This window comes from Dromaius novaehollandiae, chromosome 6 (genome assembly GCF_036370855.1).
Source record: "Dromaius novaehollandiae isolate bDroNov1 chromosome 6, bDroNov1.hap1, whole genome shotgun sequence".
Lineage (NCBI taxonomy): Eukaryota > Metazoa > Chordata > Aves > Casuariiformes > Dromaiidae > Dromaius > Dromaius novaehollandiae.
In genome coordinates this window covers 8273547-8290562 of record NC_088103.1, presented here as the reverse complement: position 1 = coordinate 8290562, position 17016 = coordinate 8273547, and the positions used below count along the sequence as shown (strand labels likewise).

Below are 17016 nucleotides of genomic sequence, written 5' to 3'. Positions count from 1 at the left end.
GTGAGGCAGGTTTTCTACAGATACACTACATTGTAATTTGAAGTAAGCTTCTCTCAAAGCAGGGTGTGTTCTCTGCCTTTGTAGACAGGGATCTTAGAAAGGCAAGGATCTGATTTGGAAAAAATGTATATATGCATATAGCTAGCTTTTTCAGATTGTGTCATTAAAGCTTATATAAATATGAGCTCATATAATACTGTATTGATTGGAATTTATGTATGTAATGGAAAAGGTGTATGCCAGTATCCATACAAGTTACATCAAATAATGAGATAACATGAATGTACTTACCTGTACATCAAGGCATGCAACATGTGTGTACTGAATAAAGAATAGCTATTGCTGAGAGCATGAGTCTCGAATAACAACGGCGGTGACTGTTGTTGCTGGATGTTAGCCTTTCCTTATAGTCTGGAGTCCTTTGGTTTGTGAGCATGCGAAGGGGATAACTTGTTTACTGGAGCCCCCAGCTGAGAGGAGTGCCGAAGATATATGAGCGTGAACCCTGGCTTTTTAGAGAGGAGACTGTAATACGAATGTTCTGCTCTATCTTAAAAACCCTCCCATTGCTTTGGGTCTCAGGTAGATGGACCTGCCTGGAGCATTTTGGCTCATGCTAGTGCTCTGATTCTAATACTGTAATACTTTTCTTCCCTATTTTGTTTCCTCCCCTCAAGGTTTCCATTGACAGCATGACATGACAGCAAATGTGTTCTGTGAAAGGGGAACAGTTAATAAATAACCCATAGCAAGGAGCCTCATCTGGCTAACCAGCATAGCGCTCTCAGGTTTAGTTGCATGAAGATAGTCTGCAACACAGAAGAAAATAAAGGCCCTGTCCTCTTAAGACAGCCCTCTTTTCAGTATTCTAGTAATAGCCTGGCTTTAGTCAGCTAGTGCCTGAGCTTGTGTGATTCAGGGCATGTGTGCCCTGAGGAGACCACTTACAGGTACCTTTGAGCTGTCATGATTATGCTGAAGAGTCATTTACAGTCCTCCTCAAACCCCTTGGGCTGCATCAGAAACTCCTGTGACTTAACCTAACTCCATTGAAATGGATGGAGCAACACTGGTTTGTTTTAGCTTTATTTCAAACCAGTCCATTACATAGTTTGCTTTTTCATTATTATTATTTACATTATGTTAGTCTTTATTTAACATGGGTAAATGTGATGGAAATATTTGTATCAGAAGAAGGGAGCTGTGTACTTAGGTACTGGAGATGCCAGACTGGTATAAAAGAATAAGTAGCCAGGAACAGATAATTTTGCCCAACTTCATTTACTAATCAGTTTGATAATTTCACTTTCTCCAATTTTTCAAATTAGACATAATCAGATTCACTTAATAGAGTGATGGATCTGTGTATTAAATTATACAGAGCAACGTTGTTCCTTGGTCCTTTTAATTTCCCCATATAGACTAATCTTATTAATATTTATCTTCTAATCTTACAATTTCAGAGTGGGTAATCTCTGTCTAAATGAAGCTACTGTTCATACAGAGCTCTGTCATCTTTAAAGAAAAAGAAGAAATTGTAGCAGCATTTAACACTGTGAAAAGCTGATGCCAGGGAAAAAAAAACATAATTAAGTGTGAAGCATTATTAATTATGCTGATGTCCAAAATATTTGTGTTGTCATAACAACTGGCAGGAGGGATGATAGCGTACTGAAGGCAAAGCCTCAAGTTGAGTAACACCTTGCTATGTTGGGTCCCAAGCCCTGCAGTTACATTTAGATATAGATATACTCTTGGTAAGATTAAAAAAAGTGATGTTTGGGCGATGCTGCGTTTCCTGCTGAGGTCCCAAACAACCTAGTATCTGCCTCCTTGCATCCATTGGTTCTTTGCAACAGTAGCAAAGGGGTGGAAGCAAAACCAGGTATCTTTAAACACACATAATGTGGCCTAAAGATGGCTGCACCTTCTTCCAGTTCTCTGGATTGGGTTTGGTTCTCAGAAACTGAAGAACTGCACCTGTAGAGCCAATCAGGAAAATATATTCAGTGGTAAATAAAGCGTTCTCCTTGGGTGCTTCTAAGTGCATATGTGAAGGACTTCATTTATTACTTGCACGATCTTCAGTCTCTGTGCATGGTCACAAATGGGTTGTGGAGTACTTGGGCACGTGCACGTGTCTATCCCTATGCAGTAAAGTGCTTCAGTGTGCTCCTAAGCCCATTGACTTCTGCTTCTGCTGGTTTTATATGCAGGAGGTTTTTCAAAGGCAGCAGGCTCTCATGATCTTACAAATGGGCTAAGCTGCCCTATGGCAGAATAGTCCTCAAAAACTCTTTGTTATATAAAACGTTAATTTTCTTCCCCCTCGCCGGCTCCAGCACTCAGTGACCTGGGAATCAGTCCTTTTCTACCTTCATGTTTGGTAAATAGTGCCCTGATTCTAACAATTTCACTTCTGCTGTTTACTTACTTGAGCTGGCGTGGAAAATGCCCTGTCTTTCCCCCATATGGAGGCATTTGCAGGTTGATGCCTCCATGCCAGTCATTAACATTGTAACTTTTCAGATTTGTTCAACACCTTGGTTGGGATAGTTCTTCTGGATGTGCATGAATGGAGCAAGGAAGATCAAACAGATTTTAAAGCACTAAGAAGTGCTCATGTTGCTTCCTAAGATCTTGTCAGGAAGGCACCATATTGAATGAGATTGCAAATTTTTGCAGATAGGCAGAAGCTGCTCCTCTGAATAACTAGACCAGTTTTAGAGGGGAGACAACGCCCCATCCAGGTCTCCCTTCTGCAGCTCTGGAGCCTACAGAGGTTGAATCCACACTGCAGAAAGGTAGAAAATTCTGGTAAAAGTCAGTCTTATTCCTGGGGTTTTGTTCTGCTTGTTCTTTTCCTAGCAGGTGTCGCTGCAATGGTGCCTCAGTGAGTATGGTTATGTAGAACGGGTGGCTGGAACTAAGCAGGATCAATGGCTGGTTTCATATATGCGATTACTGCCACATACTCTAGAGCACCTGGATCAGTTCCTCACTACTTGTAGCATCCTGCCATATCCCCTTTTCTGTCTCTTAGTCCCATGTAGCAGGTGCAGCTGGTCAGTTCTGTCCTGTGTCTGGCATTACAAAGCAAGAGAAAGACTGCAGTGCCGTGTGTGTGACCCTGCGCCGTGCTGGAAGAGCTACTGCTTATCTTCAGCATGGCAGTGAGACCCAGCCCTGTCCCGCAGCTCAGCTGGCGTTTTACATGGCAGCTTGTGGCATCTGTTGACATTTGGAAGAAAGGCTCGTAGGAGACGACGGTTGGAAGAATTCTCTGCTGTTTTGGCCACAGAGCAGATTGTTTTAATGTTACAATTTTAGCAAGAAAATCTTTTCATTTGATCGTGCTGTCAAGCTGCTTCACTTAAAAGAAATGAATACACAAAGACCCTCCTTGCAATTGTTTCAGCTCACCTGTACCTTCATGAACCTTCATGGTAGAGTAAGAAAAGCAGTATTTGAGACTGTGTTGATGTTAGTTTTGTGGTTCTGTAGATACTGTTTATAAAGTGCATGGGGCAAAACATGCTTATCGTAATTTTAGGGATCTCACATAATGTCTAGGGCTCTGCTTTGGTAAGCATGGGAGAGGACTGAGTCTCAGGTCTTCAGGGAGTTCTAGGAAAGAGAAACTTTTATCATCTCATCCCTGTGTTTCATTGCCTTTTGGTTGTTAATGGGCTTATCTTCCTCAGTGGGAGAAAACCCGCAAGTCTGTGTTGCATTATGATTAAAAATGCAAAAATTTAGACTCTCATTGGATCTTTGCTACCACATATTTTCCTTTCCAGGGGCGATAAATAACCAGTACCTGTAAGGGTGCAGGAATGGAAGGGATGGTGGTGGGAACCCAAGGGATCTTAAGGTGTCTAAGGAGTGGGGAGGGGGACTTCATAAGCTTTTTTCCCACAGAAAAAACAGTTGTTCGCCATGACTAACAATTCTAGTTTCTCCATTTTCTCTCATGTTAACATAAGGATACACCAAGATCTTGGTTCTGAATTACAGTGATGAGCTTGGAGCTCATCGCTTTATATGTTAAATTTAAGACTTTTCCCTTGGGTATCCCTTTATATTTATTAACAGTGAATGCCATCTGCCATTTTATGGCCACTGAGAATTTTAAGGTGGTCTTGCTTTTCAGATTCTGAATGAGTTAGTACTCTTTTTTTTGTTTCTTTTACCATATTTTACATAAATATTTTCAAGATATTTTTAAGAGCAGAGTTCCCAGCACAGATCCCTGCAAGATTCCACAGATCTCCATCTGCTCTGAAAAATGAGCATTTCCTCCATTTAGTCTCTGTTTTCCTTCTTCTAACCAATTGCTGATCCATACAGGGACAGATTTTCTTATCCTGTGGCTCCTTTTTTGTCCTAAAAGACTTAGGTGACCTTGTTAGATCCATTTTGGAAATCTGACTGCTTTAGCCTGAAGATGATACCATAGATTCTTGACATTCAGACATCATTAGAGTCATCTAGTCTGATGTCCTTTATAGCACTGGCTGGAGTGTTTCATCCGGTAATGCTGAACTAAATTTTCTCTCCCTAAAAGTACCCATTCTTAATGTAAAAACTAGAAAGCGTAAAACATCCCTCTGTAAGCTGTGCAAGAGTCTGCTCTCATAGTATAAAAATATGCGCTCCCAAGTCATTTTGTCTGGTTTTTGGATCTTGTAATGAGGATTGGTTGTTTTTCTTTTTTTCTTTTTTTCAGCCAGATCAAAGCACAGTGACTAGGGAGGGGTAAGAAGAAAGAATGAGGATGTAGAAAAACTTTGTTATGAAAGAGTGAAAAGATTGATATTGTTTACCATGGAGAAGCAGTAAATAAAAACAGATATGAAAAGGTGTCTATCATTTGTTATTTTGAAGCCAGGAGTGGTCATTGCACTTGCTTATTCTCTCGTGACATCAGGACATAGAGGTATTCCTTTAAATAAGAGTCTTAACATCAGTTTGGGAGGAAATTACTTGGTTTTTTCCTAGCGCATACTTTTACTCGTTTCAAGATGTCACTGAGACTAAGAGATCAGTGAATCTTATTTAATGTCCATTTATTAATAAAGATGGACAGAATATACCATTATAAATCCAGTGTGACAGCACTACAAATGAAAAAGCTTAAAATACTTGAGACATTTGGAAGGTTCATAGTATTTCAGTGCCATGGATTGTAAGGAAAACTCCTGTGTTTTCAGGCGTTTACCCCACGTAACATAGAATGATGTGAAGGGTGAGGGGCATCAGAGACAAATTTAGGAAATGGTATCTCTGGATAATGCTCCCTTTGCATCATGTTCGTAAATACATAACCTATGAACATCTAAGACAGTAAGAGAAGTTTCACATGGTCTGTGGGCTGCATGCTTGAGAACAAGTTAATCTATGAGCTTATAAAGAAGAGTTTATTGTGTGGTTTATTGCTTGGTTGCCTTGTGCGAATCATGTTGAAGTTGCTCCAGAGCTTCTGGTGCTGGGCACTTGGCCGCAGCATCCTGTGTTAAATGGGCCAGTGGACTTCGGCAAAGCAATTAATGTGTTCTGATGTCCTTTGGCCTGCTTTTCTTAAGTGTCGGATTATTTATGTTTCAAGTAGCTTGTCTTTTTCATTTGGCTCTTTGAAAGCTTTTCTCTGTGATCTGAAAAGTTACCTGAAACGAGGGGTAAATTGTGTCTCCTGGCATGCATATTGGTAGGTATTTAATTGAGATAACAGTAGTTTTAATGTTTAACTTGCATGCTGCTTGAGGTTTAGTGTGTGGCGCTCGGAAAACTTGTGTGATGTTTTAATTTTCTGCTGTCTTCCTGGCTTAGCAGTAGAGATGATGTGGTACTGCAATTCTTAGCATGCCTGGGTTTTCTACTGATACATGGGTAATCCAGGAACTTGTCAAACTCAAACCAAAAACATGAACCCAGCATTTAAGTGAACCGTAAATGAGAAGTGTATCTGGTATACTTAGAAAGGTGGCTCAAAAATGACTATCCACTAAGGGATGAAAAATGAGTTCAGTAGAGCCTGCTTGCACACAAGGCTTGACAAGTGTGAAAAGGCTGGCAGCAGACCTGTCAGCAAATGCTTTATCCTACATCATGTGTTGCAAGAAGCACTACAGGTACTCTCTGATTGCTTTAGTGTCCTGCTGGGCTCTGGCGTTTTGGTTATCCTGTCTAGATCCTTGCTCCCATAGAGAGCATTCATTTTTTCTTTAATTTAGCAATCATCTTCCTGACTCGCAGGTCTGTAATGTAGAGGACTTAGTATGCAGTAATTAAATCTACTGCCTGTAGATGCTTCAGGCAGCTATGCGAGTTTTCTTTTATTTTTAAACTGTCTAATATTGTGCTGCATTTCTAAAGGGTTTGGCAAATGAGGTGGTAGAGGCAATAGGAGGTGGAGAGACTGATGGAAAAGTTTGAAAAGAAAGCAAGCACATCACATTATGCATTTTCCTTCACCCGCCCTTCCTCCCAATGTAATTAGATTATCAAGTGAAGCCCTTTGCAACAAGTTTTTGCCACAAGTTAAACTGCGCAGGTATCATCCCTGCCACAGGACTCTCAGGGCTGCTCTCGGAGAGAATTAAGAGAATTAGGAGGAGAACCGGTCCGGGCTGCGAGCAGCCTGTGACAGCCGGCAGCAGTACCACGGTCACAGGCGTAAGCTGTGGTGCTGGCCTACGGCCTCAGGAGCTTCTGTCTCTCACTGGTTTTGTTTGAGGCAGCAATATGAAACTCTGGTGAGAGGGGTATTTCTACAAAATATTTTCCATTCACCCGTGACGTTTCATAAAGTTTTCAGACTGTAGGCTTCAGTGGCAGGGTAGAAGGTACTACTGTAAATTGGAGTTTGTTTTGAGTAGGCTTTTCTGCGTGTGTGTGTGTGTGTGCACGCAAGGCGACTGACAAAGCCACAGTGTAGAATTTTGAGTGGTCTGTCCCTAAATTCTTTCCCTGTTTGAAAATAGTAAATTGGTCTTATTCTTTTTAAGGTAGCAGTTCTTCTTAAAACATGAGATGTTTTACATGCTCTTGGAGCTGAATTTCAGTTTTTGACAGAACTTGTGTCAGGTAACTGGGTTCTGCTTCTTTGATAAAATCATGTTGCTAAGGTTATTGGGGTCCAGCTTACATCTAAAGAGCACTAGGTTAAAATTTGTCACTGAAGACTTTAATCGGAATGCGTAATTGGAGCTTTCAGCACAGAACACATCTCTAAAACATGCATCTTTTGAAACATCTTATAAAAGAAACCATAAAAGATGAATTAAAAAAAAAATAGAGAAAGCTGCATTTCCTTGTACAAATAAGTGTAAGGCATACCCATGAATATTATGGCTTCTTCTTTGGTGAAAAAAACAAGTCTTCTTTAAAAGACCCTAAGCATTTCAATTATTAATATAAGTAACCTGAAACTTAAGCTGGTATGTTCTAATCATCTTAAATATGATGAGGCTTCAGTAAGAATGGGAAGATAGCAATTTGAGGAAAAGGTAATTATTAGTATATTATCATTTTATTTTATTGCTGTGAACCAAGTGTTGTGACTTAGTTTCTGGTTGTATTTAGGCTTTAACCCTTTGGCGAAGGAAGACATAGGAGACGTATTGAATTCTTACTAAATTTTTTCAATAACATTAAAAAAATTACACATTATATTCATATATTTGCCTGAAAGACTTATTATTAACAGCAGCATGCATGTATCATCTAGAACAGAATAGTTACTGCAGGGATACAATAGGAAATGAAGAGGAGGCAAAGAATTGCCTTCTGCATTCGCATGCTAGTCTCCTTGGAGGAGCCACGTTCACGTAGACATAGATCCTTGCACACCCTCTTTCATCCCTCCTAGCCCCTTTATTCTTGCTCTCCAGAGTATAGACAGCACAGTTTTGAATCCCTTCGCTGGCTTTTGCACACTGAATCATAACAAAATATGAAGCTTCTCAGGGAAAGAGCTACGTCATGAAGAACGAGCACTGGGATCCAGGAGAAAAGAAGGCAAATTTGCTGTCTTGTTATCTCCGGTTAGGAGCTTGGTTATTATTTGTTCAGCTTCAAGAGAGATCAGGCTATGGCCCCTCTTTGAAAGTGGAGACTTATTTAGGGAATGTGCATCAGATTTCTGCAGCTAACATGTAATTACCCTAACAATTGCTTTGTCAAAGGCAATTATGCTGGCCACATCTCCTCTCTGTACCTAGTGCTTGCTGATACCAAGGGTCCTGTCTTTCACATTCCTTTTTGCTGTATTTTGGGTGTTTTCATAGTTCATATCTCCGCATTATTTGGTTAATAGCTCCTACAATGCAGCTGGATTATGCATGCCAATTCCCTTAGCAGTCTAATTGCTGACCTTGTGTGCTAATTTTGCTAAATATATGATTAGCTGTAACCAGTAGCAATCTACCCATTGAATTCCAGCAATACAAAAAAAAAAAAAAAAAAAAAAAAAAAAAAAAGAGAGAGAGAGAAAAAAAAAGAAAAAGAAAGAGAAGAAAAAAAAAAGAAAGCTTGTCATTCCACTCCTTACTTCACTTACAAATCAATGAGAGCTTGGCTTCCACTATTTGTGATTTATACAATGTCTGGAATTCTTTTCTGCAATTTTTTTTGTTTGTTGTTTGTTGTTTTCAAGTAATAGTATTTCAGCAGCTAAAACAACCATGAGATTTAGACTAGGATTCAGGCCTCCAGGCTTTACTGGCAAATCTTCAGCTTGGAGAGGATGATGAAGGAAGACCAAAATGGAAAAAGACAAGAGAAATTTCTGTTTCAAAAAGGAAGGGTATAAATTAGTTTAGATACATTTCTGGAAATTTTGGCCCAGATTCTCAGCTGGGCTATCGAATGAAGTCCTAAAGAGAAATGAAAAGAAAAAAAATAGAATAGTTTGTCTTAGGAAGTAGTATCAACCACTGTGAACAGGAGGCTGATACCAGGGAGCCTTTTGTGGAATGAATGAGAAGAGGGGAATATTAATCCTGAAATACTTATTATTTTAGACTTTTTTTAATCAAGTATGTCTGAATTCACAGATTTCACATTTATTTTCATTTGTTGTCTTGATCCTGTTTGTTTTTTTACCAGTAAACCAAATATATTTTTGTTCTCTTTCAGTTAATCCTCTGGCTGTTCTGGAGTCTTCATGCATCATCATTCAACTGGCAAATTGGAAGAATGACAGCAGCAGCATAGTTAAGTATGTATACTTTCTTTCTTTCTCTCTTTTTTTTAAAGTCTTTCTCAGGTTGGAAAGGCCATTAGATTATGTACTCAGATAAACTAAATCACTGTACTGTATAGTTTTTGCACTGTACAATGCAAATATATAACAGAGGGACTGGGATGAAATCCCAGATCATGGTGGTGTGTCTTACGAATGTTGTAATTTGTTTATTATCTTATGGTTACTTTAAATGTAATACATACTACAGTTGTTTAGTTACTTGATTCCTTGGAATATCTGCTGTAACCTTTAGGTATGCTTCCGCCTAAAATGCATTTCAGCCGAAAAGGCTGTTAACGGGGATTATAAAAAGTTGTCCACCAGTTAGGAAAAAAACCAACTTTGCTCTGCATTTTCTGATGAAAACAATGAGCCACTGACCAGTGGAGCAGCCACTGCGGGGGCAGATGCCAGGGCTGCCCTCACCAGCCTTCCCCAGAGAGGAGAGGGGTCACCCCACCATGGTTGCAGCAATCGCTGCCGAAAGCTGCCGACATTCTCACAGTTAGCTTATGCCCAGAGTGAAGATGGCTCTTTTGCTTTCCGTTCTTAAGAAAACATTGCCGACCAAGAAAACTTGGGCTGTCTGTTCTGCACGTAGGCCTGAGCCAATTAACAAATTAAGAAAATGTGTGGTTTGTGGACAGAGCTGCACAGTATTGTTTTGTTCCTTGATTACAGCTTAGTGTGATTGTTAACCATATAGGAAAGCGCTGCAGGTGAACAATCCTGTGCAAATGTAAGGTGCCACAGGAAAAGCTTCAATGGAGAATGTGTGGAAGTAATGGGAGAAGATTAAAACAGTAGTGGTTGAAAACTCGCGTGTCAGTCCTCATAAATGGCAAAGATAGATCTATTGTTTCACTTTTTGAATTTGTTATGACACTTTTTGTGGCTCTAACAAGATGCCCCATCAAATTGTTGTCTTACAACAGAGATTTATGTCTAAAGAGATGCCAGCTTTGATATGGATGCTTGGGCACGTAGAATTGGAATGTGCTTTCTCCAAGTATGTAAGTGAGAGACCTTCTTGACTGAATGCTCCCTAGGTGTATGCTTCCATTGCCAAAAGCAACTTGCTTAAAAATCCAAGTGACCTGTTTGTGGTGTTTGCTCCATCCTGATATTTATCTTACCAAAGATGTCATTAACGTTAATCTTGGCAACTCTGCATGTTGTTTGTTTTTTTTCGTTAGGCATTTAAACCTGCAGCTTAAGCTTCTTTAAGTGAATTAATATAAATGATGTCTTTTAAAAAAGATGCCACAATTAATGGCAAATCTGCAAGCTCCTTGTCTTCCTAGATAAGGCTTGACGTATTTAAGGCCTTCTCTCTGTCTTACCTGAGCACGCCTGCACCTGCTGACGCCCAAAGGAGGGGGCTACAGCAGAGGGCCCATTCAGCGACCTGGCCAAGATGGCAAAGGACATCTGTGAGGTTGGACCCAGGTCTCCTGGGTTGTCCCCACACTGGCATGTGCTCAGGTCTTTGTGCAGCCTGTTCCTCTGTTGTCATACACTCAACAGGTGACATTAACACCATATACTGCAAAAGGAATGTTCTGTTTCTGCCATGTTTCAATAATATTCAGGATATACTTGTTAAATTGTGTCTTAAGGAAGCAAAATTTCAGTTTAATAAATTACATAAAACATCTGCAAATTAAAAAGACACTTGGACAAATCAAAAATAAGCTAGAATTCCAGAAATCAGTTTATTTTCATACCTTTTGGCTTCATGGGTCTGCTGAAGTGGAAACACCCTTTTCCTTTATCGTATACTTCTACTCAGCAGTCACCTAGTAAATCAGAAAGCTGAAATATAAAAATCTCCTGTTTGTTTCACTGCAAAATATCTCTGCACAATATTTTATGTATTTTTGTAGAACTGTTGGCAAACTACCACTTTGTCTCTTGCATTAGTTTTTAATGGTCGTACAGGTATTGCCATCTCTCAGTTACAAAGGCAGCTGAAATTTAGCAAGATATTCTGATCAGGAGGAGGCCAGCGTTGTAATTTGTCTGGTAGTATTGTTTTTACTTTTAATAATCTGCTCCTGTTGGAACCTAGACAACGTTTCGAGTAGCATTCCATACCTTAGGTTGATGATTAATTCTTTGTTCAGGCAGGCATGCTATAAAACTAAAATATCGCTTGTGTTTTAAGATGAGCAAGACGTAATAAATGAATTAAGTGAAAGCTAGTCTCTGTTTCCTGTTTGGAGAATATTAGTAAGCATATCACTGCGACTTTGTGTTTGCTTACTGCATTTTTTACCCATTTGTGGATTGAATACAAATATGGGAAATTTGGGGATGTGATGGATGTTTGTAATTGCTTAGATAACTTCCTCTAAGGAGAACTGAGTGCAATTTCTACTTTGAAAGTCTTTTTCAAAAGTGTAATTTCTTTTAAAAATTCCAGAACAATGAACATTCAGGGGAAAACAAAGGGAGAGAACATGAATGTGAGAGAAGTTGGTTTATAAAAATATTCAAATATTCATAGAAAAATATTGACTATGTAATCAGTAAGGTATTCTTTGTTTTACAGTTCCCCTTTCATATGCTAACTGAGAAAGTTTCGTGCTCTGTATAATTCACATTTCTGTATATATGCAGAATTTTGGCATTATTAGGAAATTTAGCAGGTACAGCGCACCACTGCAGCAAACGTTTGGTTGTCAAATTTGTAGTTGGAGCATAGAATAAATCATCTGGTGATTTTATTTAAAGAGCTTTTGCTCACATTTTGAGCAAGCTAAATACTTTGGCCTCAGGAAAGCAAGTTGGCAGTTCTGTTAAATGCTGTAAATGCAGTACGGATTTTCCCAATACCTGTAATACGCCATTGCAACAGTACTTCACATGGGCTGTGTGTACATGAACGCTTATGCCATTGAGAGCGACAGGTGCCCTGAGAGCCACCTCTCAATCACATTTCTAACCTTAGAAGAAGCCTCCAAGAGCCCAAGTAGAGAGTTCAGCGTGATTAGTTGTTGCTTTGCGACTGCATAATGTTACCCTTCTACCAAAATCAATGAAAAAGCTTAGTGATTAATGTAGGCATCAAAAGAAGGCTTCGGAGTGGTTCCCACTTAACCTATTTAGTCTTAATCACAGTTTTATTCTGCTTCAAGAAGGGAAGCTGGGGGAGAGGAAAACCTCAGCTTTTTGGCAGTTGTGCTTCTGACAAAATACGTCAGTCCTTGCCCGCTGGGTGGAATTTCACACCATTGTAGGTAAGGGTATATTTGGGTTTCTTTTTCCCTGGAAGGGTTTGGAAAGCTGAAATGGTAATGTGCCCTTGAATAACAAGGACCAGTTTTCCAAAGACATTTTTTCCCCCAAATGGCAATTTTTGGCTGAATAATTTTCTCATGGAAGATGAACTGAAGTCAGGAGAACAGATGCTTGGTTAATGGTCATTTTTATCAGACAAATTGAAGAATATTTTGGCTTGGGTCTTTTAAAACACAGTTGCAATATTTCACTAATAACAAAAAACATTTGCTTTCATACCAGTTTAGCAGCATTTCTCTTTTAGTATTTTGTTACAAAAGCTTTGGTTCATGCCCCTGTTCCCTCGCCAGAGCCAAGGTCTATCCTAAATCCTCTGCTGATGCAGCCCGACTCTCGCCTCCGACTGCACTGCATGGGGCATCCTTGAAAGGGAGGCCGAGCCCAGATGGGAAAACCACGGTGTCCGCTCCGGAGGCATCCGCTCCGGAGGCTGCACGCCAGGCCAGGCTAAAGCAGAGCAGCGCAGGGCTGGCACGGGCTGTTCTGGTCCACAGCAGTGACCCGAACAAAGTATTTTCCATATGGAAGTCTAAACAATTAGCTCTTCCTCCCAGTAAATACAAATAAATACCTGAGTGTCAAAATTTAGATGGGGTGTAAATCCCATATTTTACTAAGCTGTGCTGTGGAGGCACTGGAAGACAGAGCTGGATGCCTGAAGCACCTGTCTGGGCAAGGCGCTGAAATCCTGCTAATCTGTAGCTTGTTTAGTGTCTTTTGGGAGTCCCAGGAGGCACATGTGTCTATGACATCAGGCAGCTAAATGTTCGGGAAATCCTGATGCTGTCTGAGTCTTTCCTCCCATGTAACTATTTTCTTCTGGTTCTCTGCAGAGCAGAAGCGATGGACGTAGTGGGGAATGCTGCCCAGCTTTCCTGGGCTGGGGCTGTGCCTGCAGTGAACGCTAGGAAGGAATGAGGATTGCATGGTGTGCTACTGGCTGAATTATTTTGAGAAAAATTACCAGTAGATTTAGTCTCTTCATTTAAGTAGATAGTTTCTTCACGTCTTCACTTAAGTCGCTTTTATAAAGGACATACGTAAGAAATCACTGATTACATATTTTTATTATTTACTTTTATGAGGCAAAAAGGCTTACTTTTTTTTTTTAACCTTCTAAATACTAATGTTGGCTTTGAAGTATATTCACAAAAAGAAGTTTTCTTTTGGAAAGATTCTGCCTTTGCAACATTCTCAACAAGCTTTTTTTCTGTCTTTCTCCTTCTTCAAATATGGGCCATTTTGGCCCCAAATCCCCTAATTACTGCTGGTGTTAATGTAGGCAGTTATCTGTTCCACTTTACCACTTATCTAGAGCACAATAAAGGACGCAGGGAATAGATCATGCACAGTCCTGTATTAATTTCCTATGGAAGGCCTGTCTAATGGGAGAATGAGAAGCAATTTCAACAAGAAGCAATGGGAAAAGTTGGTTATAAAATAACGCAGTAAATCAAGTGCTAATCCAGATTCCCCTCTGGGAACACAGTCCTAGGCAGGGTTTTCTTTGCGAGGTTCGATGGGGGCAAGGCAGTACCCTGCCAGAAAAGAGTGCTGGGCAGTGGCTCGTACCATCTCGGTGTCGGTCAGCCCAAAGCAGTGACCTTGCAGCCCTTCTGCAGCGTGCAGGAGGGCAGAGCGTGGCCTGGGCACGCAGAATCACGTGTAAGGGTGTAGCGCAGACCGCTCTGCTGCCCAGGTTTTCCAAGCGCGGAAGTTTTTTTTGTTGTTGCACTCCTTTGCATGCTTGCCGTGGCTGAGATTTATAGTGCATTAAGTATTTGGGATCATCCTTTATTGCCAGCTAGTTAAATGTAATTGTTGCATCCTTCTGCTCGGCCCACCTGTTTGTTCCCATTAAGAAAATACTACCTTTACAGAAGTGCTCGGCTGCTCCTCGTGGAGGGGAGGACTGTGCCGTGTGCTAGCACAGCAGCACCAGAAGTCAGGATTGAGAAAAGTGCAATAGCTACTAAGAAAAAGAAATTCAAGTCAAAATGGTGAAATTAGTATCAAGGCTGCTTTTGAAAGTGGACTTTGGTGGGAAAAGTGTATGTCTTTAATGCTCGGGTGGGCTTGAGAATGAGAGAGCACTGAACCTCTCTGTAGTGGCATGAGAAATGACTATTAGGAAGGGAATTAAAGAGCATCTATTATTCAGTAACTGAAAGATTTGATGAAGACATTGCCTGTGTTTAAATCAATCTTCTACACCAATTTACTACAATTCTTCAAATTTCAGCAGCGGTTGCCTCAAGAGGCTATTCAGGAGACTAATAGTTGGGGAAGAGAGATTAAGCGCTGTGCGGATTCCAAAGCGCCAGTAAAATAGAACTGGTAGAAGCTGTCAAGTTACAAAAAGTTAGGAGTGTCTTAAGGTACTGTGCTCAGAGCTAGTGATCTAGTAAAATGTGATAATCACTCCGTTGTTCTTTGCCTGTGGCAGAACAGCGCATGCACGTCAGGAGCGAGGCGGCAGGGAGGAGCTCCGGGGGGACCTTGCAGTGCTGGGCGCAGGAGCAGCATGCTGGCTAGTCTGAAATGGAATGACAGTATTATATAGACTGGGTTTTCTTGTTTTGTTTTCTGGAATTGATTTCATGTGGAATTACAGGCTCAATGCAGGTCAGGTGCTAAGCGATTTGGAAAAGGGATGAATAACCTGGGACATTACAGTATAGCCACATCCTCATGATCCTGAGGGAAGTACACAAAGTAACGGTGGGCAAAATTAGGCATTTCTTTTCTATATTCCTTTAGGATAGAGTAAGGAGAATTCTAATGAATTAAAGGCAGTGCATTTCAGCAAGAAAACAATTTACTAAACATGATTAATAATTGAGATTTCCTGCCTGCAAGATCACTGCTTCCAAAGCAGTGACCTACTGGTGGAAGGAAATACCTGGATAGATTCACCAGACACCTGGTGGGAGCTAGCACGTAGCGTTTCTCTGACGTTGCCTCGTCTCGACAGCTGCCTGGTGGGATTCATCGGCGTTGCTACCCGTCTCCTTGGACCCAAGGCTAATGGGATTTGTTCCAGAAATCAAATGCCACTTGAAGGCTCTAAATCATTAGCTTGCAAAGAGCAGTTCCAAAAAAAGTGAAAAATCTTCCATACTAGTCTCTACTTTTGATGAAGTGTTTGCATGCACAAATTGATAACAAGAACATGCCTATACTGGCATGTCATGATTATCTGCTGGTGCGTTAATATCAAAAAAATTAGGTGGCACTTTAGATAATGAGACATCATGCTGTTTTGCGTGATGAGTTACTTGGAGGAGTTTATGTTGTGTTTTTCTTGACTGAAGACTTATTTGTTTGTCTTAATAGCTGCTATAAAAAGGATGTCGTACAGTGAACAAAGGAAGCCTTGCCAAGCTACCCCAAAACGACTCAGGCAACTGACAGAAGGCTGTGCTGTCTGCGATGAAGACGTTAGGAGCGCTTACCATGCCTTTCTTTCCCCTCTATCTCTGTCTGTCATCCACGTTCAGTTAGCTTTGGAGACTGGGTCTATCTTTAAATATGAATCAGCTGGTGTTGCCGAGACAACCTCTCCTCAAGGGTTTTGTCTCACCCCCAGCGTGTGCTGGACCTCCAGCAAGCCTTCACCCAGAGTGATTGGTCACTTATTTTACAAGAGGAATTTGATTGGATGAAGCAAAATATTCCAAGTACTTGATTTTTGGGGTTCTTGGTGAATTATTCTAGCTAGTTTCACTTGGCTCTGTTTCTAATGCTGGGGGAAGATGATCACACTGGCAGTTGGATTTCCAGCGTATGAGACAGAAATATTTGGCTTAAGTTACAGGTCTGCCGTCGATTACTGCTTTCTTATGCAAGACGTGGGGCTCCGCAGGGGTAACGCACAGCCAGCGGCAGAGCGCTTCCTCTTCGGGAAGTTTTACAGTATTTCCTCCAGAATAATGATTCTCAGTGAAGTGAGTGATCCTATGTTTTAGGCTATTAGTTATGTTTACTTTGAGTTTCCTGCAGATGTTGTCTTGTTCCAAGATACCTTTTCATACCAGAAATGACTTTTATTGCTGGGCAGGTGCTACAGCAGTCAAACTACAAACTGGCTGGCATATTGCTGGTAGGATGGAGAGAGGCATTTAGATTTTGTTGTTTGTTGTCATTACGTCCTACTGTGAAGGCTTTCAGGAAGGTATTTCTGTATAGGCTTTTCCTCCTGGGGGGAGTGAGCCTTGCATCATATTTGAATAAATGTGGACTCCCTCTGTCGTATAGCAATACTAAATTCCCTCTTTGCTTCTTATGATCTTGGTATATTTTCATCCCCTTTCACTTTTATTTCTTACCTCTTCATCAATAGACTCCCTGTTTCCCCAGGTATGTCTCTGCACTGTCATCCCTTTTGGCTTTATTAAATAATGGTGTCTTAAGTTCTGTCTTAAACTTTCAACAAAAAAGTTTGTGCAGAATGTTTTAATTAAACA

The 17016-nt window shown here is 40.6% G+C and overlaps 1 protein-coding gene across 1 annotated transcript in view; it reads left to right on the top strand.

The window, feature by feature from the left end:
* The window catches only part of LOC112981614 (protocadherin-15), a 1192166-nt gene that overhangs the window by 272826 nt on the left and 902324 nt on the right, over positions 1 to 17016 (top strand). The window contains exon 5 of the mRNA XM_064513568.1: positions 9139 to 9220. The gene's annotated coding sequence lies outside the window, so the exon portion shown is untranslated. The remainder of the gene's footprint in view (positions 1 to 9138; positions 9221 to 17016) is intronic.